Genomic DNA, 25,277 nt, shown 5'->3' on the forward strand with positions numbered 1-25,277 from the left:
TATCCTTGGGTCTGCCTCTATTGATTAATTTATGCATTAATTATCTGTCACTTTTTTTCTCCTTCTTATGCACAATAAATTATTTTTGTTAGGTTCAATTTGTAGAAAAATATTTTAGAGAGTTTGGTTTAAGTTATCTTCTTCTACAAATGGTTGAATTGTTCAGGATAGCAGTTAAATTGTGCAGATCCTGTCAAGTGTTGTGTTTAGGCCTTGTTAAATCATGCATCTTTCAGTTTTCATCTTCCTTTTAAAAGTAGTATTTTCTCCTAGAGCATAGCTGTAATTCCTAGGATGTAGCTATTTAGGCATCTGTCTTGAAAGTGCAATGTAATCTGGCTATGCCTGAAATCCAAAATTTTCTTGTGATCTCACCTTCCAGGAGTTCTACTCTGCCAATTCTCCATGTGTATAAGTACCATGTAGAAGTTGACTAGATACTTGAGGGAACTTTTGCAAAGATGTTTTTTGGTTCCTTGCAGTTCCTTTATCCCTGAGATCATGCTCCCCAAATCCCAGCTGCCTTGTCAACCTTACAGTGATCACTTTCTTCTATGCAATTGTAGCATCATTCTAAGTCCCTGTGCTATGACTTGGAAAATGTCCTCAGGAAGAAAATATATGTAAATGTTGACCTCACCTCATGTGTTCTCCTTCTCTTAAGGGTTGTAGATCCATGTTGGCTACTTTTCAAAAAATGCTAACATTATTTTTTTCAAACTTCATCATTTTTCAATAGTTCTTTTAGCGTGAAAGCAAGACATATACCAGCCACTGTGTCATGGTAATATTCCAAAATCCTTGCCATATATTTTGATAAGTCTGTTATTTTTTACCTCAATTTTAAAGTTTTATGAAAAAAAAATGCAGCTTCTTTTGTTGTATATATTTTTATATACACTTTGGTTAGTAAGGGAACTATCATCTTTTGACTATCTGTATCTAATTGATTTTATGTCATTCTTACCTTTTTTGTATAAATTAACAACTAATATCTTCACACACACACAACACACAAATATCCAGGAAGATGGATTTCATACATATGTGCACATTTTTAATAAGTGGATACATGTGTACATACAACTCTACCTATATTCTTCCCAGGGAAGTTATATGAAGAATTATAGACTAGCACCAGGTTAACAGAAAATTTATGAAAATATATCACTGTTAAATTTTTGGCAGCTTTATATGGATACTTATTTCCTGGAATCATTTATAAGTAACTCTACATATCTTCAGACACAAGATCAAATTCCTTGGAGACTACTAAATGCCAGTTTTACAAATATGTTTAATATCTCAATGGCATTTTAGATTCAACTTAAAGTAACTGAAATTTTGGATCCCCATGAATATGAGGGAATAATTTGCCATAATAATAAAATTTAAGAATGTCTCCTTGAAACCCGCTTTGTTTTACCCCTTAGCACCATAGTTACTGACATTACTAGCAGTTTAGTCCTATGTATTCAGAGTAGGTATTCTTAACATGTTTACTTTTGGGTATCACTTTGTAAAATGCTATCCAGATCAAAAGAAGCAACCTTATTCTCGTCTCAAAACCCTATGTTTTGCCAATGAGAGGCATGAAATTCTAGGAATATAATTTTCTTGAATCCAGAACCCTTGCTTTATTAGTTTGTCAATAGTAAACAGCCAGGATTCAGAAGATTTTTTTTAAATGTCTGATGAATGAACTGGAAAATAAACTTGAGAATTTAAATTTTTATATCTCTAGAAGAAAAATAAAATGATATTTTCTATGGCATTTTTTTTTAGAACAAAAGCTAGTGTTAAGAGAGATAGTTCAGCCATTCTCCTTGTAACATTTTCACACTGCAAAGCACCAAATGTCATAGCCTATCACATTCATGTTGTCACTTCCATAATTTTAATGAGTGAGCTTCTGTGATAGATATAAACACTGTCTGCATTCCCCAGAGATTCAAGTCTTCTCCAGATTTTCTTCTTTCAATTGGTATGTTAAATATACTTCTTATCTAAAATATGTTTACTACATCAAGCAAGTTAATAACACTGAGCTTCATTCTTCATTTTTGTCTAAGCTTTGGCTTTGTGTATTTGTAATTTGCTTTGTGAATAGGTATGCAGCTAATGTTTCATTACAAGTTTGGAGCCAAGTGTTTTGCTTTGCCCTCTTATTCCCCAGTGGTCCAGATTTCTGCATGAATATTTTACAAAACTGAACTGAAAACAACTTTGGAAGTTTTAAGTTAATACTTTAATATATAATAACTAATGCTTATCCCTAGGGACTGAACCATCCAGTCTAGCCATCATGGATGAGTATCTGTGACAGCAGTAGTTTAGGTCAGGAGAAATGCAGCAAAGCTTAGCCAGAAAGAATGAGTCACAAAAAGTGGACAAAGTGGAGAATGAAGTGATTTTGATACCTATTTCTTCCCTCAGACCAGTTTTTGAAACTTAGAATTAGGAACTTGAAAAACTTCTGGTGGATTATGTCATCTCATGTAACATGGTAGGCCAACATGATGAATTCTCCTTGGGTAGAATCTAAACTTAGCCATAGTTCAGGGTAATTGATATCCTTCCTATAGTCCCTTTCACCAAATTAATTTTTCTATGCTACTCAACTCAGGAAAAGTCTGTCTTCCTATCTCTTAAAATAAATTCCATTTAAAAAACATCAAATTATATAATAAGGGTAAATTATATAATATGGGTTAGCATAGGTCCTGGCCCATAGTTAGCATTCAATAAATAATTGTTGCTGTGAATTTATAATTATTATTCTACTTTGTTATTTTGCTATTTATTTCCCATATCTACCTTAGGTTATGGGAATGGTGAATAAGAGGGAAGAAGACAATAACTCCTTGCAACTGTTCCCATCATCTCCTACTGTTTGCTTGGAAACACGCTTTTAAAAACCTTCTCATCGTCTGCCTGTTAGGTCCTAACCAGTATTATTTCCTTCAAATAATTAGATCTGATTCAATCATCAGTTTTCTTTTCTCTGGGGTTCGGGAACCCTTAAATAGATTAAGTTAAGTGTACTTGTATGAAATTCAACATTAGTATTCTCATAAAATAATCTAACTAGTACGGATTTTCCCCTCATGGATGCTAAATGGGAGGAGCATGGTAATATAATTCAGGAAGCATTTATTATAGACAATAAACTTTCCTCCCCCAGTTTCCATGATATGTTGTAAAAAACATCTTCAATGTGGGAAGTACAGTGTGCTATGAGCTGGCTTCTGCTGTCACTACATCTATATATCTATAGCAGGATCTCAGTTCACAGAAGCAAAGCCAGTGCAATTAGAGCTCTTGACGTCTCACACAAAGACTGATTATAATTCCTCAGACATGTACTTCACCCAAATAATGCAGCTGCTATTCAGTGGAAAAAATCCTGATGGATTTTATGATTTAATCATTAGCACTTAAAAACAACCACAATTTAAATCCAAACACCAGTTGCAAACCATCCTTAAAATATTTATGTTTAAGAGAGGTATCTTTTATTAGACAATTGTACATAAGACTGTAAAACAAAGGAACTAAATTTAAGCACAGGATTAAAAATGAATGGGAAGATTATAAAATGCCCATTTAGGCCCACCATAGAGATTTCTAATATTCTTTGTGGAATAGTGAAGAGTTTAATATATTTTCAATATTTACTTGACAAGTGTTTATAGAAAAAAGGAGTTAGAGCCAAATGATTAGCAATATTTCTTTTATTTTGAATTATCTACACTGATAAATTAATTCCTTAAATTCTCTGCGGAGTATATCAGTCAGCTATATGAACATGGCCAAAAAGTATAAATTAGTACATGTTCATATTATCATACCCAATTTCTCTCTCTGTTTATATTACTTTCAGTCTGAATATTCACTGGCAACCTTGGAAAAGAATCATATTGTTGGTAAGACACCTGTTTATTTACTTTACCTATGAACTGTATAAATTGGTAAGATGGATGAATAATCAAACAAAAATGTTTTCACTGATTTATTTTATTGTAGAAAATAAACATAAAAATCATTTGAAATATTTTATTATCATATAATTTCCAGTACTCTCTATTTTCAAAGAGACCCTTTAAAAATTATTAAAATTTTTAAAGTGTGAAGAATGCTATGGCTAAGAGACTAAAAATGAATTTATAGAATACACAATATCTTTTTTTAATGTGTGCTAATTTTTTTAAAAGGATCTTTTTAAATTGCTTTTTAAAAACAATTTTTTTAAGTGTTTGCTAAAGTATTTACTCCTAAAAATTTGAGATTTATTCACAACGCACTTATTAGAGAATCTGCAGGTCCTTGGAACTGCAGCCCATCTGTCTCTGCCATACAGAAGATTGAGGTGGTATCAGGTAACAATGTGTCTCTGAATGAGCTTTTATTCTTGAATTAGATACACATAACTTTGTGAATATTTAGGGATTAGAAATGGACAGAAAAACAATAAAATGTGAAAACTGCATCATTTTGTATTTTTAAATAGGGAAAGAATTCTGAATCAAAACTATTTACATTTTAGTATTTGGATTTTAAAGCAATTGAATTTTATTTATGCAAGACACATTACAGGGCACTAGGAGTATAAAGATGGAATCACGTAGGTGTCAGTTTGAATCCTGGTCTTTCCATTATGCTCAAGAATTCTGGAAAATTTACTTTCAATGTGAGCCTCAGTTCTTTTTTTACCACAATAAGCATCTTTACTTTTGTGAGAATGAAATCATAATCATAGCAATAACAATATTATGAGTTTTATAGCCAATGTTTATTAAAAGATTATTATGTGCCAGATTCTTTCATAAATATTTAAAATATATTGTCTGATAATATTTTATTCCAACTTTATAGTGTTTTTTTTTTGCCCCAGATAATAATTGCCTCACATAGAGAGTTCATAACTTAAGAAGTTGCAGTGAAATAAAATGATTATGAAAAAAGTTTCTACTTTCATACATTGAGCCTGGGAAATGATGGTACTCAATAAGTATTACTGTCCCTCTTTTTGTTATCATAAATTATTTCCCCTTTTATGATTTATGGGAAAGAAGCTATGACTGCAATATTAGACCAAGTTTCAACCTCTATTTTGTCACCCTCTCGGTATGGCACTTCAGTGAGTCATCTAGGCTGCATTTCCCAAATCTGTTAAACAGGGTGTTCTAGTTTGCTACCTGCCGGAATGCAATATACCAGAAATAGAATGGCTTTTAAAAAGGGAATTTAATAAGTTGCCAGTTTATAGTTCCAAGGCCGAGAAAATTCCCCAATTAAAATAAGCCTATAGAAATGTCCAATCTAAGGCATCCCGGTAAAGATACCTTGGTTCAAGAAGGCCGGTGAAGCTCAGGGTTTCTCTCTCAAGTGAGAAGGCACATGGCGAACACAGTCAGGGCTTCTCTCTCGGCTGGAAGGGCACATGGAGAACTTGGCGTCATCTGCTAGCTTTCTCTCCTGGCTTCCTGTTTCATGAAGTTCCCCAGGAGGCATTTTCCTTCTTCATCTCCAAAGGTCGCTGGCTGGTGGATCCTCTGCTTCGTGGTGCCTCAGCATTCTCTGCTCTCTCTGAATCTCTCTTCTCCAAAATGTTTCCTCTTTTATAGGACTCCAATAAACCAATCAAGATCCACCCAAATGGGTGGAGGCATGTCATCACCTAATCCAATTCAACAACCACTCGACTAAATTACATCATCTAGGCAGATGATCTGATTACAGTTTCAAACACACAGTATTGAATAGGGATTATTCTACCTTTATGAAATGGGATTTTGATTAAAACATGGCTTTTCGAGGGGGCATATTTCCTTTCAAACCAGCATGCAGGGTTAAACACAAATTGTAGAATAGTTAGTGAGGCTATTAGAAGTTAATTATTATTATAGAGAGACACTTCTACCTTAATGCTATTAGATTTTTTTTTTTACCATATCAAAAAGTAAGTAAATAAAAATGTTTTTGCTCTTTAGAATATGATAATATTGATCTAATAATACTATTGATAACAGCTAAAGCTATGGAAATATGTGCATATCCCCAGGAGATTTGGGCTAATCAGCTATATATATACATATATATATATATACTAGAAAATCAGCCATAATGGCCACAAACATAGAATTTTTCTCTGATAAATGGACCTAGGGATCACATGAATATTCTTCTGTTATGTGAAGATAGTTTGTAAAATTTGCCCCAAGACTAAATATCACTCATGTTACTCCACAGTCTCTTCACATTGACTATATGTTTCTACAATAACTATTCCATGTTTCTAATTTCATAATTTATTCCATAACTTATTTCATGAATATCATTTTATTGCTGATATCTCATGTTAAGATCAAATGGTTAAATTGTTTTCAAATATATTTTCTCATTTATTATCATTTAAATCATTTAACTCTTACTGAGTTTTACTCTGCCTATTAAATAGCCATAATTTTAATATTAGTACTTGATCTCCAACTCCTGGCTTTAAACCCAAATTAACGTGATTAATTTTTCATCACATATTTGGTTCCTACTTTATTGTTTTTACTTTATTGTTTATTGCCCTATTAATTCAAGTTCATCTAACTAATTGATAAATCTTCCTCAAAGAAAAGTTGTGAGATGGAAACAGAACCGGCAAAGGAAGAGGGTAGTACTCAGCATACTTGAAAAAAAACAAACACCACACAACACAATTAAGACAAGGAGGGAATTGATCACTAGTATGTCTGTTTTTAGAAAACATGGTTAATGTATATATGATGAATAAATATTTTTTATGTAAATGATTTTAGAGTTTACTTCAAGGAATTTTCTTTACTTAGAAATCAACAAAGAAAATAGAAGCAAATGTTTAAAAGTAATTATTATTTAGCGCCCAGATTCTGAAGGGGCATGTGATGGTTGAGTTCTGGTGTCAACTTAGCCAGGTGATGGTGCTATCTGGTCAGGCAAGCATTGACTTAACTGTTACTGCAAGGATATTTTCTGGCTGGTTGATAAACCAGAAAGTTGGTTTATTAAGTCATCAGTCAGTTTACTGTCACTGTGGCTGATTACATCTGTGATCAATTACGGGCACATCTCCCTCAAATGAGATAATACAAATCAGTTGGATTTGGTCCAATTTGAAGACTTTTAAGGGAGAAGAGGGAATTTTTGTTTCTTCTTCAGCCAGTGAGCCTCTCTTGCGGAGTTCATTGAAACTCTTCATTGGAGTTGCCACCTTCACATCCTGCTTTACAGATTTGGGACTGCTGCATTCCCATCGTTGCTTGAGAAATTTCTATAAATCTCATATATATATATGTATATATATATATATATGTATATATATATATATATATATATAAACCATATATATATATATATATATATATATATCTGATTTTCTGTTTCTCTAGAACCCTTACTACTACAGCTTCACACTGGAAATACTCTTTAAGAAACAGAATCTTAAAAGTGTTTTTAAAATTGGTTTTCTATTCTGTTTAGACTCAAAGGCACTAGCAACTCTGTTTCCAATAATCAAGATGGCACTGATAGTCCATAGCATGAAGTGGTAATAAAGATATGCAAAATATCACGATTTGATTCTGCTAATTGCATGGTTATTCAAGGCAAGGCTCTGGATGAGGGTGTTTTGACACCTTACGGAGGTTTGTAGAGTTAAGAGGTATAATGATGTTGACTGGTTGTTCTTAAATATGCTAGATAACAGTTGTGAGGGAAAGGGATGAGCTGAAGACCTCAAATTTGCAACTTAAATGCTGTATGAAAGACATAAAAGTTTCTCTGTATCTTGAAAGAAAATCTTATTTCTTGTGGCTGCAGACTTGAGGTCTCTAAAAACTAGACCCAGAGTCTTATTGTGTGAGTAGAAGATTTACAATGTAAACTAAATTCTCAACCTTGCAGTTGGGCTTTGATTGGAAAAGAATGGTAACCTGAAACTTGGGATGGGGACATTTGGGTTGGCAATGATGGCAGTGGAGACATAGAAACCCTGGATTTGACTGAGGCTTTGCTTGATAGACCTGTGATCATCTGTCCTGAGGAAACAGCTGCCCAATCTTCAGCCTGCACACTGAGGAGACAGCTACCCAACCTCCAGCCTGCCCTGAGGAAAGAGTTTCCCAACCTCTGGGCTGCTTTGAGGAAACAGCTTCTAGGCCTCCGGTATATCCTGAGGATTCAACCCTCCACCTACCACTTAAATAGATTAACTCTTCAGTGTCTGCTAAACCTGTAACCACCTCCCTAATCTTCACTCACTTGTCTGGAATAATGATTCTGTTTCGTCGGGTGAAAATGCAATAGAATCCCTGAAGTAATTAGCTTGAAAGACAGTTCTAATTCTTTTCACGACCCACTCCAACCACTCCTCTCTTCTTAGAGAGAGAGTCTATAACTAGACTAAAATCCCAAAGGCCCTGAAAGATGAGGTATGATGTGCGATCTTGGAAGAGCTATGCTATACTCCAAAAGAACTGCATGAATATTCCAATTTATATAGTCAGAAATAAGGGGAATATAGAGGAAATGGATATTAAAGGTGTGGGATAATGATAGAAGGAATATAAAGTTGGATGAAGCTGAATTTACTGGTATGGATGCACTAAACAGAAATTCTGCATTCAATGTCAAAACTTGAGGGGTTAGAAAGGGTGTTAACCACATGCTTGGTTGCTGAAACATGGATCCAAAGGTGGCCAACATTATCTGAGGTAGAAATGCCAGAACTGACCTGGTATGATATAGATGAGGAGATTCAAAGACATAGAGAGATTGGAACATTAGACTGGATTTATCATGGAAGAACTACTCACACACCCCAGGAGTGTCCAGAGGACACACCTTTTTCAAGAACTTTGAGGAATAAATTTGTGAGACTAGTTCCATCATCTCTGAAGAGCTCTGAGGTCACCATTCTCTGTAGGTCAGATATTATGAGACCTGCTGTCACTGAGCTGGAATCCTTAAACGCAATGGGGATGATTGGATCCTGATTTGACAAAAACCACATGGCAACATTTAATCTCCATAGACAAAGTGGGTGTGGCCACCATAATGGACAGTAAACTTAAAGCAGCAATCAAAATAATCTGACTCACAGAGACTTATGGTGTTGGCTAGCCAAGGGGGATACCTAGAAGTAAAGTAAGTGGTAAGTCTATTAAATTCTTGTTTGAGCTATGTAAGCACAAGAGTTCTAGGTCAAGTGAACAAAAGTCTAACCTGAATTACAAAAACAGAGAGTCATAACTCCTTAATCCATCTCACATTTGAGATAGTTTACAGACCCAGAGCCCCTTGAATGAAGGAGAGCCAGGTGCCCTTGGGGAAGGATCCTGTAAAATTGCCCAACATTTACACTGTTAACCCTCCTCCCAACTTTCTTTAAGGAGACCTACAGCTCTTCACCAGGGTGACTGTGCATTGGGGAAAAGGAAATGATCAAATATTTGGGGGATTAATAGACACTGGATCAGAAGTGATACTAATTCCAGGAGACCCAAAGCATCACTCAGGTTCACCATTCAGAGTAGGGGTTTTTGGAGGTCAGATGATTGAAGAAGTTTTAACTCAGTTCCATCTCACACATGGGCTGTTGCTAATGGTTTGACAGGGTGGTCAAGGACATGGAAGAAGCATGATTGGAAATTGGAGACAAAAAGGTCTGGGGAAGATGTTTGTAGATAGACATTTCTGAGAGGGCAAACAACCTGCAGGTATCTGAGTTCCAAGTGAATGCTCACCAGAGGGTGATATTAGCAGTGTGTTTTAATAATCAAGTGGATAAACTGACCCATCCTGTAGATACAAGCCATCTTCTACCCTAGCTACTCCTGCCATTGCCCATTGGGCTCATGAACAAAGTGGGCATGTAGGTAAGGACAGAGCTTACACATGGGCTCAGCAACATGGACTTCCACTCACCAATGCCAATCTGACTATACCACTGCTTTGTGTCCAATCTGCCAGCACCAGAGATCAAAACTCAGTCCCTAATTTGGCACCATTCCCCATGGTGATCAGGATGCTACCTGGTGGCAGGTTGATTACATTGAACCATTTCCAACATGGAATAGGCAGCAGTTTTTTTTCTAGCTGGAATAGACCCATACTCCAGACATGGATTTTCCTTCCCTGCATGCAATGTTTCTACCAAAACTACCATCCAGGGCTTAAAGATTGCCTTATCCTCCATCCTAGTATTCCATGCACCATTGCTTCTGATCAAGGAACCCACTTTATGGCAAATGAAATGTGGAAATGAGCTCATGGTCATGGAATTTTCTCATCCCGCCATGTTCCTTATCATCCAGGGACAGCTGGCTTGATAGAACGGTGGAATGGTCTTTTGGAGACCCAATATTGGCACCAACTAAGTGGCAATACCTTGCAGGGCTGAGGCAACGTTCACCAGGTGGCTGTGTGTGTTCTGAATCAACATCTGCTCTATAGTGCTGTATCTCCCATAGCAGGATTCACAGGCCCAGGAACCAAGGGGTGGAAATGGGAGTGGTACTACTCACTGTCATAACTAGTTATTCACTACACAAATTTTTGCTTCTTGTCCCTGAAACCTTAAGCTCTGCTGGTCTATAGGTTTTAGTTCCAAAAAGAGGACTGTTCCTACTAGGAGACACAACAATGATTCCATGTGAATTGGAAGCTAAGACTGTCACCTGACCATTTTGGGCTTCTCCTGCCTCTAAATCAGTAGGCAAGGAAGGGGTTACTGTAGTAGCTGGGGTGATTGATCCTGACTAGCAAGAGGAAATAGGACTGCAACTACACAGTGGAGCTAAAGAAGAGTTTTTCTAGAATACAGGAGATCCCTTAGGGTTTCTGTTAGAACTACCATGCCCTGTGATTAATGTCAGTGGAAAACTGTAACAACCCAATCCAGGCAGGACTACAATGGCCCAGAAACTTCAGGAATGAAGGTTTTGGTCACCCTACAAGGCAAAGAACCACAGCCAGCTGAAGTGCTGGCTCAGGGTAATGGGAACATGGAATGGGCAGTGAAAGAAGGTAGTGATAAATATGACTATGACCACATGGCCAGTTACAGAAACAAGGACTGTGATGGTGTAAATATGTCCTCCTTTTTTTATGAGTAGGTTTATATCTGTACATGAAGCATATATCTCATTTCCTTTGCATCATATGACATAAATTGTGTTGTTGATGTTATAGTATTTAAGTTCTAAGATATGAAGTTTAAGAGTGAATGTTACCTAAGGATTTTGCCCCTATTCTGGAGAGATTTAATGGATTTCCAGTTGTACACAAGGCAGTTGAGTATTGTTAGGTAAACATATGTCTGTTGTGTTCTATTTAGAAATTAAGCATGTTTCAGGGTGATGTGTTTAGCTGTCAAGTTTGACAAGGGGTGGATAGTGAGGGCTAGGTTCATATGTCAATTTGTCCAGGTTATGATGCCCAGTTTTCTGGTCAGACAACCACTGACCTAACCCTTACTGCAATGACATTTTGTGTCTGGTTGGACAAGGCAGAAGGCTGGTTTATTAAAACATCAGACAGTGGATTGCAGCTGTGGCTGATTAAATCTAGGCCAGTTAGAGATGCATCTCCTGCAAATGAGGCAAACCAATGAGTTGTCTTTGACCCAATCAGTCAAAGACTTTTGAGGAAGAAGAAAATTTTCACTGCTTCTTCAGCCAGCAAACCTCTCCTGTGAAGTTCACTGAGACCCTTCATTGGAGATGATAGCCTCACAGCCTACTCTATGGCTTGGAACTCTTGCATTCTCATGGTTATGTGAGACACCCTTATAAATCTTATATTTACAGGTACCTCCTTTTGGTTCTGTTTCTCTAGAACCCTTACTAATACAGTGCACCCACTGTTTGAATCAAGTCAGAATTAAACAATTAGAAGAAAACTGTACACTTAGCTTTCTAATAATATTTTATGGAAATATCAAAGAAAATGATCATCTTATGTAAAACCTTTTTTTACAGGTGAAATAAAGACTTTTGCAGGATTTATATTTTACATGAATACATTTTATTAAAAAGTCTGATCTTATTGGAGATTTTTGAAATTGATTTGTCATGGGTTATGTGGCTTAATTATATGGCTTGACTGCACAAGGACTATTCCAAGTATATGTTGTATAGCTCATGTTGTCATATTACAACATGGAACTCATTTGTGCTTGCTAAATGACTTAATTGTTATGGTAGCAGAGCCAGAGTCATGGTCATTGTTAAAATAGTGTTATTATTTTATGTTTGGAATTAATTGGGAATAGTTATTTATGTCATCATTTAATTAACATGAATATTAATGAGCTTCCACCCCTCCATTACATCAAAAGTTTTCTAAAAATGCCCTCTCTAGTGCTTGATTTTTGGATCTTATGAGAATTTGGATTAGAATAGGTTGTAATAAAAAGATGTATACAATGTTTGAACATTGTATTTTCAACAAATTTACCATTTTAAAAAAGAAAAGTTGCTCTTGCTTTTAATGAGAACTTAATATTGACATATTCAAGTGTCAGGGAAGTCAAAGACAATTAATTGTTAAGCAGCCATTGCCCGGAGCTCGCATACCCCCACCTCCTTTGCTGGTGACATTACAGGGTAAGAGGCCATCCTTCTGCTTTCTCTTTCTGCTACCCGCACCACCTTTTCTATTGTGTGCCATTCTACCACCCGGGGGAGATGTTAAGTCTAATGAAAAGGCCCTGCCAGTCCTTAAACTTGGAAAACTGGGAACAAGTAGCCCCAAATGCTTATCAGAACAGGAATTCTCAGTTACAGGGCCCCTTCCCTCAAGGTGGATGAAAACCACACTAAAATAATATATATTGGTCTTTCTTCTCCGACACAAAGAGAAATATACGGAGTTACCATCTATTGAGCCAACCTGGAACAGTTTTTGGTCACCCTGGGACTTTTTCCCCTATTTTTTTCTGCTCTTTGTACTATGTAGGTTGACTGACAAGGAGATTGGCCCTTTCTGGACTCTTTAGAAAGTAAGGGATCATTTGTTGAAAGTTTCTGTCATATCATGAACCTGTGTTCCCATGGAACACCATTGTAGCAATTCACTCCACACCAGGCAATTGCAAAACTGTTGAAACTTTACTCTTGCTACTTAAAAAACAGTCCATGGTCCAACAGCAGTGACATCTTTGAACAGGAAAATATCAGGCACAATCCAACCTACTGGTTTAGAATCTGCATCTTCATAACATACCCGGGTGGTTTGAATGGATATTATTTTGAGAAGCACTGTAAAGTCACACATTGGTTAACGTTGAGTTTGCTTGGGTCCAGCTGTGTGATTCTGAAATACAAGTTGTTACCAATACAAATTCTGGAGCCTCTGAACAAAATATGAGTGTAGGTGAGTCTTCAATCATTGCTAGATTTTGAAGTTATTCAGAGGAAAAGTCCCCTAACAATATAGAAAGTGAAGAGCACTTAATTAAAATCAAATTTCATACACCGTTAATTATTATATTCAAACTGCTACTTTTTCAATCAGTCGTCACTAGTAATTTTCATTAAGAGATGCTATAATACGGACTGAATATAAATAGGTCTAGAGTTGCAATAAGCTAGTGTTCATGTCCTCTCATGTCAAAGCCTGACCTGAAATCTGGGCATTTCCATTAACAACATCAAGAAACCCAGAAGATCTCACTGATGACAAAAATGTAATTTATCATACGGCTGACATGTAGAAAGGTCCCCGTTATTATTTCTTTCTCTCTCTTTTTCTTTCTTATTGCTTTAAACATATATAGACAAAATTGTGGTATTTAAGCTTGAAGAGAGCATTTGATTCTAGTGCCAAAAGTTGGTCAGAATCATTTAACATTTCTTTTAACCTTTCCAATTTTCTCAGGACATTTGTCATCAAATTACATTTATTTTGTCTTTTAATTTTAGAATTAAAGGGCTTTTAAAACATTTGTTTCCACAGTATAGACTATCCTATTTCAACTCATTTCCTAATCTTGACATTGTTCACGTGAGGTTAGTATTGTTAAAAAATTAACTTCATTTTCAACTTTGAAATTGACTATAGAAAACATAAGGCAATTTAATACTGATCAATATATGGGCAGATTCCAAATACAAAGGAGATTCTATTGCTAAAATAGATTCATCGGTTTTATTTCTTGGGACATTTAGAATTTTATGAATAGTAATGATGAGGATAAAAATTCCATAGGAATTTATGCTACTAGGAATATTTTCCTATCAAAATATGGACATGGATATTGAACTATTTTTAAAAATGGTACACAGTATTTTAAAAAAATCAAAATCAAGACTTATGGTTCCTGTATGTTTGGAATCACAGGGTCTAAAAATGAACACTGCTGTATTAAATTACATATATTTGTAACATCAAATATTGCTGAAACATAAATAACAGTTAATGATCTTACTAATGTCTTTTACTTTGACCTTTATTAACCATGAAACTATAGATATGAAACTTAACCTTTACCTTGACCCTCATCAGTAATTAATAGAAAGCATATATTCAACTGTAACATTTTTGGTGATTATTTAAATATAAACAAAATTAAAACAACAAACAGTACTAAAATATGATATATTTTAACATGGAAAACACCAGTGCAAAGTTTAAAAAGCTAAAGCTTTAAACGGGAATTTTAGATTCTCATGGAACATTCAAGAGAGGAAAATTTTACATACATTTTCAAATTTATTGTTCACTCAGGAATTTTTTTCTCCATGACCCAAATGGAAGTTAGGACATTTAAGGACTGAAATCTTAACAACCTAGTTCTGTAGCTAAATAAAATCCTGCAGGCACAGTTGTGCTCAACTCATCTAGGTTATGTAGAGGAAGCAAAAAGTAACTTGCAATGGTTGCAGGGTAACAACACTATATGAAATTATTGGAAAATTAATTAATATCCTCTAGAACTTCACAGGTTTTAAAATATCTGTTATTAATTAGAAATTCCTAAAGGCATAGCACTAGAGGTGTAAGATGTGGATTTGGATTTCTTTTGCCAATATTCTTGCCAACTGAACACTGAAAATAGATTATACTAGACCGTGGTCTTTAACAATGCTTTCTTAGTAGAATCACCTGTGACTTTTTACAAATATTCATGTCTCAGGGATTCTGATGATTAAAATGATCTAGAGTGTGTCCTGATGTATGATATATTTTTAAGCCTCCCTGGTGGTTCTAGCATGCAACCAGGCTTGAGACCCCTAGTTTAGACATGGAAGAGTGCATCTCTCACAAAAAAAGGTAAAGCTAAGAGATGAGATGGGAGGGTGACTGAGATGGTGATTCAAGAGTGCAACTGACCTGGGAGAGTCTTCTGTACCACATGCAAAAGCTGAGGAACTGCAAAGCAGAAATCTGGAGCCTAATGTGGAAGCCCAGAGTCCACAGGAGTGCACAGGGAATGGGAAGTAAGTCAAGTAACGTTGCTTGAATGTGTTACCCTCACTAGTCATTGACCCATGACTCACTCCACACCCCACAAACCTGAACACCATTACCAGTCCCCACTCCCCCGCTCCAAGCGACCCTGCCCCACCAACCCCCAGCATGCATACCCTCACCCCAAGTGCAGCCCAACCCACCTTTCTTGCACCCCTTCTAGAATTACCTTCCCCTCCCTGCTACCTGCAGGCTGTTGCCAGCACATAACAGCTGCGGGCGCATACCTTCATACCCAGGCTACCCCCACCTCCCACCCATAGTGTTGTACAGCTTCACCCTGCCCCCTTGGGCTCTATGCATCAGTTTACTGCACTCCTAGACCTGTGCATGCACTCAGTCTCTGTCACATGCTTCAGCTCTGGGAACATCAATTTACAGCATTCCTAGATACGCACATGTTCATGGCCCTCAGTCAAGCCCTTCAGCTCTGAGAAAGCCCTGACCTGTGCAGCTGGGTCACATCTGCCCCCAGCCCATGCAGGTATAATGCCAACCCACTGCCATAGCTCTGTGCATGTGCCCAAAGGGTCCCACACCTTAGTCCAGCACACACCAAGTTTGTACCCCCCAGACCTGCGCACCCACACAGCTACATCCTCCCTGGTTGCTGGGCACCCACATTCACTAGCACCAGCATAACATCTCCAACCTGCACCTACACATGTGCTGCAATGCATCACCTCACTGTTGTGCCCCACCCTGTACCCCGCATCCTGCTACATATCCACCCCACAAACACAAGGCTTTAAACTATTGAAGGAAATCAACTACCAAAGTAAGTCAATAAAGATATTTACATGTGAAAAAAACAACAAATCACTAAACATATCACAATGCAGGCAGATATAGCCCAGCCTAATGGCCAAATTAAAACATCAGAGGAGACACAGACATTGGAACAACTAATCAAAGATGTTCATATAACTCTACTTAATAAAATAGGTGGGATGGCTAATGACATAAAGGAGATTAAAAAGACATTAAAAGAGCGTAAAGAGGAATTTGAAAGAATAAATAGAAAAATAGATATCACAGACATTAAAGACTGTTGCAAGTAAAAAACATACTAGTGACACAGAATAGCAGATTTGAAGAGACAGAAGAAAAAATAGGCAAACTAGTGGACAGGACAACTGATTTTGAAGACTCAAAATAACAAATGGCAAAAAAGATGGAAAAATTTGAATTGGATCTTAGGGAAATGATAGACAAAACAAAGAACACAAATATAAGAATCATTGGTGTGTCCCAAAAGGAGAAGAGAGGAGAAAAGGGCTAAGAAGAGTAGTTGAGGATCTAATGGGGGAAAATTTCCCAACCCTCATAAAGAACATAAACATACAAGTCAAAGAAGCCCAAAGAACTCCAAACAGAATAAATCTAAATAAGCTTTCCCCAAGACACATTCAAATCAGTCTCTCAAATGTTGAAGATAAGCACACAATTCTGAAAATGACAAGAGAAAAACAATCTACTACATATAAGGGAAATCACATAAAACTGAGTTCAGACTACTCAGCTGGCACCATGGAGGCAAGAAGGCAGTGGCATGATACATTTAAGAACCTGAAAGATAAAGACTTCCAGTCAAGAATACTTTACCCAGCCAAATCTTCAAAACTGAGGGAGAGGTTAAAATTTTCAAAGACAAACAAATCCTGAAAAAAACTGTCAACAAGAGACTGGCCCTACAAGAAATACTAAAGGGAGTTCTGCCTGTTGAAAAAATAGGAGAGGGACGTCTGGAGGGGGGCACAGAATTAAGGAGTATCAGTAAGAGTAATTTAAAGGATTAAAAAAGGAAAAGGGAAAAGAATATATAGATCTGACAAATAAAGCACAAAACATAAAATGGTGAATTCAAGAAATGCCTTTTCAGTAATAAATTTGAATGTTAACAGACTAAACTTACCAATTAAAAGATATAGATTGGCAGAATGGATTAAGAAATATAATACAGCTATATGCTGCTGTTCTAGTTTGCTAGCTGCTGGAATGCAATATACTGGAAATAGAATGGCTTCTAAAAACAGGAAATTAATAAGTTGCTAGTTTACAGTTCTAAGGCTCAGAAAATGTCCCAATTAAAGCAAGTCTATAGAGATGTCCAATCTAAGGCAGCCGTGGACAGATACCTTGGTGCAAGAAGGCTGATGATGTTCAATGTTTCTCTCTCAGCTGGAAGGGCACATGGCAAATATGGTGGTGTCTGCTAGCTTTCTCTTCCAGCTTCTTTTTCATGAAGCTCCCACAGGTGCGTTCTCCTTTTTGATCTCCAAAAGCCACTGGCAGGTCGACTCTGTGGTTCTTTTGGCCCTCGTAGCTCTAAGAAGGGCCTCTATCCTAAATATTTCCTCTTTTAAAGAATTAATGGGTGGAGTCACAACTCCTTGGGAGCTATCTGATCAAAAGTTACCACCCACAATTGGGTGGGTTACATCTCCATGGGAACAATCAAAAGCTCCCAGCCAGCAATATTGAATGAGAATCAAAGGACCTGAATTTTCTGGGATTCCACAACAGATTGAAACCAGCACATTCTACCCTTTGAACCCCTAAAACACATGTTCCTTCCAAATGCAAAATACATTCATCCCATAACAATATCAGAAATCCTTAAACCATTTCAGTAACAATACAAAGTCAGATACAGTGTAAAATCTCACCAAAGTCAGTCACAAGCATGGTTTTGTCCTAAGGCAAAATTCTCCAGCTCTGGACCTGTAAAACTCAGAACAAGTTATTTGCTGCCAACATACAAAGGAGCAACAGTCATAGGATACATATACCCATTTGCATATGGGTCACCAGACCCACACCATTTTGAAAACCCACAGGGCAAAGTTCATTAGATTTCAAAGTCTGAGAGTTATTTATCTTTGGAGGTTTAGAAAGTGGCAGTCCCACCCTTCCCAAAGGCCTACGCAGAGGTCTACCTCTCTCTGAATGCAACCTTGGAGGACATTGGGGAGACCATCTTTTTATTGGCTGGATCAGGGCCACAGCTGGGCTCTCTGCTAACTCTGGGGCACACACTCAACCCTTTCATGTGGTGACAACCAAGCTCTCCTCAATCCCCAAAGAATGTGCTTCACTGTCTGCAAGGCCAGAGGTGGCACAATTCTTCCAGTACAGTGAGGAAGGTCCCTCTTCTGCTTTTGGGGCAAATTCACCCTCTCCATATGCATTGGTGGGTCTGCTCTCCTGGCCAGAGGATTTTGACTTCAGTCCCTAGCCTCCATGGCTTTGCATCTGAAGCTCTTTTTCCTCTGATGTGCCCCTTCTCTGTACCTTCTCATTCCTGATTGGCAGTGATTCTCTTTATACAGATCCTGCAACACTCTCATTGACTTTCTATGCAGTAGCCTCAGATCATGCCCATCAGACAAAAGGAATTTCACAAATCCTTTCTAGGTAACTCCATGTCTGATCCTGGCTTTCTCTGACATAGCTGGCTGTTTCCACATTTGGTTAAATCCTCACATGGGGCACTATTCTCTGGGGTCTCGCTTTCTGGAGGCCAAGAATTTTCCAGAACTTCAATTTCTGGTTTCTTTGTACTCAAGAGTTCAGTTCTCAGCTTATCTCTTTCCTGCCACATTTCACTATAAGCTGTGAGGAGAAACCAGGCCACATTTTCCACACTTAATTTGGAAATCTCTTCTGCTTAATATCCAAGTTCATGGCTTTTAAAATCTGCCTTCCAGCCAAAATCACTAGTTAACTTTGCCAGATTATCTGCAATTTTGGAACAAGGATCACTTTCCTTCCAGCCTGCAATAACACGTGCCTCATTTCTGTCTAGAGCCTGGTCACATGTATCTTTAGAGTCCACATTTCTACCAACAGCCTCTTCAAAGCATTCTAGGCCTTCTCTATCAAGCTCTTCACAACTCCTCCAAATCTTCCCCTTATCCATTTAAAAAGCCATTCCAACATGCTTGATATTTCCAAACCACAGAGCACCACACTCCTCTGGTACCAAAATCTGTTCTAGTTTGCTAGCTGCCAGAATGCAATATACCAGAAATGGAATGGCTTTTAATAAGGGGAATTTAATAAGTTGTCAGTTTACAGTTCTAAGGCCGAGAAAACGTCCCAATTAAAGCAAGTCTATAGAAATGTCCAATCTATGGCATCCAGGGAAAGATACCTTAGTTCAAGAAGGCTGATGATGTTCAATGTTTCTCTCTCATTTGGAAAGGCACATGGTGAATATGGTGGCATCTGCTGGCTTTCTCTTCTGGCTTCTTGTTTCATGAAACTCCCATTGGGCATTCTTCTTCTTCATCTCCAAAAGTCACTGGCTTGTGGACTCTGTGGTTCTCTCAGCCTCATAGCTCTAAGAAGGGACTCTTTCCAAAATGTTTCCTCTTTTAAAGGATTAATGGGTGGAGTCACAACTCCTTGGAAGCTATCTGATCAAAAGTTATCACCCACAATTAGGTGGGTCACATCTCCATGGGAACAATCAAAGGCTCCCAGCCAGAAATATTGAATGAGGATTAAAGAACCTGTTTTTTCTGGGATTCCACAACAGATTCAAACCAGCACAGCTGTTTGCAAGAGACTTATCTTAGACACAGGATACAAATAGATTGAAAGTAAAAGGACAGAAAAATATTTTTCATTCAAGCTATAACCAAAAGAAAGCAGGAGTAGCTATACTAATATTGGATAAAACAAACTTTAAATGTAAAAACTCATGAGAGACAAAGAAGGGCACTATTTATTAATTAAAGTGACAATTCATCAAGAAGATAAATGTTTATGCTCCCAATCAGGGAATTTCAAAGTACATGAGACAGACATTGGCAAAACTGGAGGAGGTGATAGGTATTTCAACATTAATAGTAGGAGACTTCAACACACCACTCTCCTCTACAGATAGAACAACCAGAAGAAGATTAACAAAGAAATAGAGAAGTTAAACAACTTGATAAATGAATTAGACCTAGCAGATATATGGGTCATTGTGCTCCAAAGCATAAGGATATAAATTATTCTGTAGTGCTCATGGAACATTCTCCAGTATAGATCATATGCTGTGGTACAAAACAGATCTTTATAAGTTTAAAAACATTGAAATTATTCAAAGCATTTTCTCTGATCACAACGTAATGAAGCTGAATCTCAATAACTACAAAGAAATAGAACATTCACAAATATATGGAGATTAAATAATTCACTTAAAAGACCAGTGGTCTTTTCACTAGTGGGTGAAAGAAGAAGCTGCTAGAGAAAACAATAGTTATCTGGAGACAAATGAAAATGAGAATAGAACTTATGGGATTCAGCAAAGACTATGTTTGGAAGGGAAATTTATTGCCCTAAAACTCAAAAATGGACAGCACAATAATACCTAATTGTAAAGTAATCATGTTAAAGTACTGAATGAAGCTGCATCCGAGCTATAGGTTTTTGTTTTGTTTTGTTTTGTTTTTACTATTAATACTTTTATTTTTTTCTCTATATTAACATTCTATATCTTTTTCAGTTGTGTTGCTAGTTCTTCTAAACCGATGCAAATGTACTAAGAAACGATGATCATGCATCTATGTGATGATGTTAAGAATTACTGATTGCATATGTAGAATGGTATGATTTCTAAATGTTGGGTTAATTTCTTTTTTTCCGTTAATTAATAAAAAAAAATGAGAAAGAGGAAAAATTGAGGATTCAACTGCTCATGTGGAGGAACTTAAGAACACCAAACTAACCCCAAAGCAAATAGAAGAAGAGAATAACAAGGACTAAGGCAGAGTTAAATGAATGGGAGAACAAAAGAACAATTGAAAGAATCAATAAAGCCAAATTTAGTTCTTTGAGAAAATCAATAAAATTGATGGGCCACTAGCAAGACTGACAGAGAAAAAAAGAGAGAGGATTCAAATAAAATAAAAAATGAGAAGGGGTGCATTACCACAAACCCTGAAGAAATAAAAAAAAAATCATAAGAGGATACTATGAACAACTATACACCAATAAACTAGACAACTTGCATGAAATGGACAAATTTCTTGAAACATACAAGCTACACTGACTCAGGAAGAAACAGAAGATCTCAACAAACCAATCACAAGTAAATAGATTCAATCAGTCATCAAAAATCTTACAAAGAAAAGCCCCAGGCCAGATGTCTTCAAAAGAGTATTTTATCAAATATTCCAAAAAGAACTAACAGCAATTCTGCTCAAACTTTTCAAAAAAATTGAGGAAAAAGGAACTCTACCTAACTAATTTTATGAAGCCAATATCATTTTAATACCAACACAAGTAAAGAAAGGAAAACTGCAGGCCAATATCTCCAATGAGCATAGATGCAAAAATTCTCAACAAAATATTAGCAAATCAAATACAACAACACTCATTAAAAGAATTATATACCATGACCAAGTGCAGTTTATACCAGGAATGCATGGATGGTTCCACACAAGAAAATCAATTAATGTAATATAACACATTAACAAATCGAAAGGGTAAAATTGCATGATCATCTCGATTGATGCTGAAAAAGCATTTGACAAAGTTCAAGATCCTATCCTGATAAAAACACTCCAAAAGATAGGAATCAAAGGTAACAACTTCAATATGATAAAGGGAATATATTAAAAACTGATAGTCAGTGTTGTACTCAATGGAGAGAGACTGAAAACTTTCTCCCTAAGATCAGGAACAAGACAAAGATGCCCAAATGTTACCACTATTATTCAACATTGTGTTACAAATACTAACTAGAGCAATCAGGAAGGACAAAGAAATAAAAGGCATCCAAATTGGAAAGGAAGAAGTAAAACTTTCATTATTTGCAGATGACATGATACTATACTTGAAAAATCCTGAGAAATCTACGGCAAAGTTACTTGAGCTAATAAACAAATTCAGCAAGGTGGCAGGATATAAAATCAACATGCAAAAAGCAGTAATGTTTCTAAATACAAGCAGTGACGTAACTGAGGATTCAGTTAAGGAAAAAATTCCACTCAAAACAGTAACTAAAGAATCAAGTACTTAGGGCTGAACTTAACTAGGGACATAAAGGACTTGTACACAGAAAACTACATAACATTTCCAAAATAAATCAAAGAAGATCCATGTAGGTGGAAAGACATTCCCTGTTCATGGATAGGAAGGCAAAATATAATTTAGATATCAATTCTCCCCAAATTGATCTATAGATTTAACACAGTGCCAGTCAAAATTCCAAAAAACTACTTTGAAGATTTGGAAAAGCTAGTTACCAAATTCATCTGGAAGGGAAAGAGACACCAAATAGCTAAAAGCATCTTAAAAAAGAGCAGTGAAGTAGGAGGATTAATACTCCCTGACTTTAAAATCTAATGCAAAACCACAGTGGTCAAAACAGCATGGTGCGGGCACAGAGATAGAAGCATTGACCAATGGAATTGAATCGAGAGTGCAGAAATAAACCACCAAATCTATGGTCAGTTGATATTAGACAAGGGCCCCAAATGTTCTAAACCAGGACAAAATAGTCTTTTCAATAAATAGGCATAGGAGAACTGGATATCGATAGCCAAAAGAATGAAAGAGGACCCCTATCTTACACCTTACACAAAAATGAACCCAAAGTGGATCAAACACCTAAATATAAGAACTAGCACCATAAAGCTTCTAGAAGAAAATGTAGGGAAACATTTTTAAGACCTAATAATAGGAGGTAGCTTCCTAAACTTTGCACCCAAAACACAAGCAGCAAAAGAAAAAAAAAAAAATAAATGGGAACTCCTCAAAATCAAATGCTTCTGCAACTCAATAGACTTTGCCAGAAAGGTGATGAGGAAGCCAACTCAATGGGAGGAAATATTTGGAAATCACATATCAGACAAAGGTTTGATATCCTGCATACATGAAGAAATCATACAACTCAACAACAGAAGAACAAACAACCCAATTAAAAAATGGACTAACAATATGAATAGGCATTTTTCTGAAGAGCAAATACATCTGGCTCAAAAGCACAAGAAGAGATGTTCATTTTCTTTGGCTATAAGGGATATACAGATCAAGACTACAATGAGATACCACCTCACACTTACAAGAATGGCTGCTATTAAATAAACAGGAAACTGTAAATGATGGAGAGGGTGTGGAGAAATTGGGACACTTATGCCCTGCTTGTGGGAGTGTATAATGGTGCAGCCACTATAGAAGACTGTTTGGTGGTTCCTTGGGAAACTAAATATCGAGTTGCCCTATGACTGAGCAATAGCATTACTTGGTATATTCCCAGAAAGGCTGAAAGCAATGATACAAGCAGACATTTGCACACCAATGTTCATAGCAGCATTATTCACTATTGCCAGAAGATGGAAGCAAACCAAATACCCATCAGCAGGAGAATGGATTAAAAAAAATTTGGTATCTGCACACGATGGAATATTATGCAGCAGTAAGACGAAATGACATCCTGAAGCACATGGCAAGGTGGATGAGCCTTGAGGAGATATGCTGAGTGAAATAAACCAGACACAGAAGGATAGATACTACTTTTATGACCATGGCAAAGGTAAAATCAGAGGCTTATAATACAGAATATCAGGGATTTAGAGATACACAGAAGCTAGAGGTGGGTGAATGATAAGCCAGTGAGGTTGAAGTCCAATGTAAGGGAATAGATAGAAGTGAAGGCAGTTCTCTAGCTGGTCTATAAGTAATATCACCATACTGACAGCAAGATTGAAAGGGATTGTACAGACCTATACGTCCTAGTGATTAATACTAGAAATATAAATAAGTTCTTGCAAGACCTACTTCAAAAGTATGATTCATGTATAAAGAGTGTTTAAGTCCAAGGTACAGGGGGAAACTGCTATTGCATGCTATGGGCTGTGTTTAAAAGGGGAACCTCAGCACAACCACAGCAACAGCAGAGGTAAATAATGGGGGAAGGGACAAGAGTTAAGAGGAGGTTTAGATTCCCTATTTGGCAAGGATATCTGAATTGGTTTTCCTTCTCTTGGGAACAACGAAATGATCTAAAATGGAGAGTGTTTTTGGACTGTGGACTTTGGGCACTATATATGATGCCTGTGAATACAGGTAGCTGAAGGATGTACTGACTGAAAAAGTAGACTGACAAACAGTGGTGTATACTTATGAACTCATGTTGTGCTGCTGCAAAAAGGAACAAAGTCATGAGGCATGCAATGATGTGATTGAACCTGTGGGACATTTGGTGAAGCAAAATAAGTCAGAAACAAAAGGATAACAATGGTACGGTCTCCTTTAGAAAATGCTTATAAGAAAAAAGGGGCCTAGTTTGTAAGCTTTCATAGCAGACACATTTAGTCCAGAGTGGTAATTATTATTTCTGGATTTCAAGAGGCAGTTTTATATATGTATATACATAACCTGATATTTAGAGATAGAACTAAGCTGATCAGGTTGGGTTTAATGTAGTTCAGAACACAGGGGTAAGGAAGACTTGGTCTATATTTTAGACCCACATATACTCTTTGAGACCAAAGGAAGAAAGCTTTATTTTGTCTGGAACTGAAATTTTCTGTAGCACATAATCTAACTCCTATCTGTATGGCTCATTTGAACAATTGAAGCATAAAGAATCCAGAGTAAGAAAGAGGTCTTTTAATCCTGTATAGACTACATAATGCCTGGATACATCTTAGAGTATATTAAGCAGATAATAAAAAAGTATTGGCAAAGTCCCTTGAGGGATGGGAGAAAAAAATTGAAACTATTAAATGTTACCATTAGGGAATACCCTGATACTGTGTCAAATTTTAGGG

The 25,277-nt window shown here is 36.7% G+C and overlaps 1 long non-coding RNA gene across 2 annotated transcripts in view; it reads left to right on the forward strand.

Moving 5' to 3' along the window:
• Nucleotides 1-25,277, forward strand: part of LOC143666033 (uncharacterized) — a 106,993-nt gene that overhangs the window by 5,028 nt on the left and 76,688 nt on the right. The window contains exons 3-4 of one of the 2 annotated variants that reach the window (XR_013167324.1): nt 3,884-3,926; nt 8,053-8,376. This is a non-coding gene — a long non-coding RNA (uncharacterized LOC143666033). Of the gene's footprint in view, nt 1-3,883; nt 3,927-8,052; nt 8,377-25,277 lie in introns of those variants that run through there. The other variant, XR_013167323.1, reaches the window with a different exon arrangement.

Source organism: Tamandua tetradactyla, chromosome 22 (assembly GCF_023851605.1).
Source record: "Tamandua tetradactyla isolate mTamTet1 chromosome 22, mTamTet1.pri, whole genome shotgun sequence".
Taxonomy (NCBI): domain Eukaryota; kingdom Metazoa; phylum Chordata; class Mammalia; order Pilosa; family Myrmecophagidae; genus Tamandua; species Tamandua tetradactyla.